General features: G+C 46.5%; 12 non-coding genes across 12 annotated transcripts in view; all 12 read left to right on the top strand.

Annotated features, from left to right (window-relative positions):
* The window catches only part of LOC148962079 (5S ribosomal RNA), a 119-nt gene extending 57 nt beyond the window's left edge, over positions 1-62 (top strand). The window contains exon 1 of the ribosomal RNA XR_016151043.1: positions 1-62. This exon is cut by the window's left edge and continues 57 nt beyond it. This is a non-coding gene — a ribosomal RNA (5S ribosomal RNA).
* A 92-nt stretch (positions 63-154) lies between these two features.
* Positions 155-273, top strand: LOC148962078 (5S ribosomal RNA). The gene has a single exon (XR_016151031.1). It is a non-coding gene; the product is annotated as a 5S ribosomal RNA (ribosomal RNA).
* Positions 274-445: 172 nt separating this feature from the next.
* Positions 446-564, top strand: LOC148962077 (5S ribosomal RNA). Its single transcript, XR_016151020.1, has one exon. It is a non-coding gene; the product is annotated as a 5S ribosomal RNA (ribosomal RNA).
* A 92-nt stretch (positions 565-656) lies between these two features.
* Positions 657-775, top strand: LOC148962076 (5S ribosomal RNA). The gene has a single exon (XR_016151009.1). It is a non-coding gene; the product is annotated as a 5S ribosomal RNA (ribosomal RNA).
* A 92-nt stretch (positions 776-867) lies between these two features.
* Positions 868-986, top strand: LOC148962075 (5S ribosomal RNA). Its single transcript, XR_016150998.1, has one exon. It is a non-coding gene; the product is annotated as a 5S ribosomal RNA (ribosomal RNA).
* A 92-nt stretch (positions 987-1,078) lies between these two features.
* Positions 1,079-1,197, top strand: LOC148962074 (5S ribosomal RNA). Its single transcript, XR_016150987.1, has one exon. It is a non-coding gene; the product is annotated as a 5S ribosomal RNA (ribosomal RNA).
* Positions 1,198-1,289: 92 nt separating this feature from the next.
* LOC148962073 (5S ribosomal RNA) lies at positions 1,290-1,408 on the top strand. Its single transcript, XR_016150976.1, has one exon. It is a non-coding gene; the product is annotated as a 5S ribosomal RNA (ribosomal RNA).
* Positions 1,409-1,575: 167 nt separating this feature from the next.
* Positions 1,576-1,694, top strand: LOC148962072 (5S ribosomal RNA). The gene has a single exon (XR_016150965.1). It is a non-coding gene; the product is annotated as a 5S ribosomal RNA (ribosomal RNA).
* Positions 1,695-1,786: 92 nt separating this feature from the next.
* LOC148962071 (5S ribosomal RNA) lies at positions 1,787-1,905 on the top strand. The gene has a single exon (XR_016150953.1). It is a non-coding gene; the product is annotated as a 5S ribosomal RNA (ribosomal RNA).
* A 92-nt stretch (positions 1,906-1,997) lies between these two features.
* LOC148962070 (5S ribosomal RNA) lies at positions 1,998-2,116 on the top strand. The gene has a single exon (XR_016153531.1). It is a non-coding gene; the product is annotated as a 5S ribosomal RNA (ribosomal RNA).
* A 92-nt stretch (positions 2,117-2,208) lies between these two features.
* LOC148962069 (5S ribosomal RNA) lies at positions 2,209-2,327 on the top strand. The gene has a single exon (XR_016150942.1). It is a non-coding gene; the product is annotated as a 5S ribosomal RNA (ribosomal RNA).
* A 92-nt stretch (positions 2,328-2,419) lies between these two features.
* The window catches only part of LOC148962068 (5S ribosomal RNA), a 119-nt gene continuing 38 nt past the window's right edge, over positions 2,420-2,500 (top strand). The window contains exon 1 of the ribosomal RNA XR_016150931.1: positions 2,420-2,500. This exon is cut by the window's right edge and continues 38 nt beyond it. This is a non-coding gene — a ribosomal RNA (5S ribosomal RNA).

The raw sequence follows: 2,500 nt of genomic DNA, 5'->3' as shown, positions 1-2,500 counted from the left end.
AGGGTCGGGCCTGGTTAGTACTTGGATGGGAGACCGCCTGGGAATACCAGGTGCTGTAAGCTTTATTGTTGGATGGGAGACCTAGTAAGCTTTATATGGTTTACTACCCTAATGTTCTAACCATTCAAAAAGCCCAATTTTGGCAGCAGATTTTGCTTACGGCCATACCACCTTGAGAACGCCCGAACTCGTCTGATCTCGGAAGCTAAGCAGGGTCGGGCCTGGTTAGTACTTGGATGGGAGACCGCCTGGGAATACCAGGTGCTGTAAGCTTTATTGTTTAAAAAAAAAAAAAAAAAAAAAAGAGTCAATGAAATTGTTCAAAAATCCTAAATTGTCTTTTTTCCCCCTCAAAATGCCTGAAATCGTCTCTGAGTTTCTTCAGAAAGCCTGAAAGAGTCTCTTTTTTTTTTCTTCAAATAGCCCAATTTTGGCAGCAGATTTCGCTTACGGCCATACCACCTTGAGAACGCCCGAACTCGTCTGATCTCGGAAGCTAAGCAGGGTCGGGCCTGGTTAGTACTTGGATGGGAGACCGCCTGGGAATACCAGGTGCTGTAAGCTTTATTGTTGGATGGGAGACCTAGTAAGCTTTATATGGTTTACTACCCTAATGTTCTAACCATTCAAATAGCCCAATTTTGGCAGCAGATTTTGCTTACGGCCATACCACCTTGAGAACGCCCGAACTCGTCTGATCTCGGAAGCTAAGCAGGGTCGGGCCTGGTTAGTACTTGGATGGGAGACCGCCTGGGAATACCAGGTGCTGTAAGCTTTATTGTTGGATGGGAGACCTAGTAAGCTTTATATGGTTTACTACCCTAATGTTCTAACCATTCAAATAGCCCAATTTTGGCAGCAGATTTTGCTTACGGCCATACCACCTTGAGAACGCCCGAACTCGTCTGATCTCGGAAGCTAAGCAGGGTCGGGCCTGGTTAGTACTTGGATGGGAGACCGCCTGGGAATACCAGGTGCTGTAAGCTTTATTGTTGGATGGGAGACCTAGTAAGCTTTATATGGTTTACTACCCTAATGTTCTAACCATTCAAATAGCCCAATTTTGGCAGCAGATTTTGCTTACGGCCATACCACCTTGAGAACGCCCGAACTCGTCTGATCTCGGAAGCTAAGCAGGGTCGGGCCTGGTTAGTACTTGGATGGGAGACCGCCTGGGAATACCAGGTGCTGTAAGCTTTATTGTTGGATGGGAGACCTAGTAAGCTTTATATGGTTTACTACCCTAATGTTCTAACCATTCAAATAGCCCAATTTTGGCAGCAGATTTTGCTTACGGCCATACCACCTTGAGAACGCCCGAACTCGTCTGATCTCGGAAGCTAAGCAGGGTCGGGCCTGGTTAGTACTTGGATGGGAGACCGCCTGGGAATACCAGGTGCTGTAAGCTTTATTGTTTAAAAAAAAAAAAAAAAAGAGTCAATGAAATGGTTCAAAAATCCTAAATTGTCTTTTTTCCCCCTCAAAATGCCTGAAATCGTCTCTGAGTTTCTTCAGAAAGCCTGAAAGAGTCTCTTTTTTTTTTCTTCAAATAGCCCAATTTTGGTAGCAGATTTCGCTTACGGCCATACCACCTTGAGAACGCCCGAACTCGTCTGATCTCGGAAGCTAAGCAGGGTCGGGCCTGGTTAGTACTTGGATGGGAGACCGCCTGGGAATACCAGGTGCTGTAAGCTTTATTGTTGGATGGGAGACCTAGTAAGCTTTATATGGTTTACTACCCTAATGTTCTAACCATTCAAATAGCCCAATTTTGGCAGCAGATTTGGCTTACGGCCATACCACCTTGAGAACGCCCGAACTCGTCTGATCTCGGAAGCTAAGCAGGGTCGGGCCTGGTTAGTACTTGGATGGGAGACCGCCTGGGAATACCAGGTGCTGTAAGCTTTATTGTTGGATGGGAGACCTAGTAAGCTTTATATGGTTTACTACCCTAATGTTCTAACCATTCAAAAAGCCCAATTTTGGCAGCAGATTTTGCTTACGGCCATACCACCTTGAAAACGCCCGAACTCGTCTGATCTCGGAAGCTAAGCAGGGTCGGGCCTGGTTAGTACTTGGATGGGAGACCGCCTGGGAATACCAGGTGCTGTAAGCTTTATTGTTGGATGGGAGACCTAGTAAGCTTTATATGGTTTACTACCCTAATGTTCTAACCATTCAAAAAGCCCAATTTTGGCAGCAGATTTTGCTTACGGCCATACCACCTTGAGAACGCCCGAACTCGTCTGATCTCGGAAGCTAAGCAGGGTCGGGCCTGGTTAGTACTTGGATGGGAGACCGCCTGGGAATACCAGGTGCTGTAAGCTTTATTGTTGGATGGGAGACCTAGTAAGCTTTATATGGTTTACTACCCTAATGTTCTAACCATTCAAATAGCCCAATTTTGGCAGCAGATTTCGCTTACGGCCATACCACCTTGAGAACGCCCGAACTCGTCTGATCTCGGAAGCTAAGCAGGGTCGGGCCTGGTTAGTACTTG

This window comes from Pimephales promelas (genome assembly GCF_988280905.1).
Source record: "Pimephales promelas chromosome 3 unlocalized genomic scaffold, fPimPro1.hap1.1 SUPER_3_unloc_1, whole genome shotgun sequence".
NCBI classification, from domain to species: Eukaryota; Metazoa; Chordata; class Actinopteri; order Cypriniformes; family Leuciscidae; genus Pimephales; species Pimephales promelas.
The sequence above is the reverse complement of the archived record's forward strand: the minus strand, read 5'-3'. Positions and strand labels throughout refer to the sequence as shown.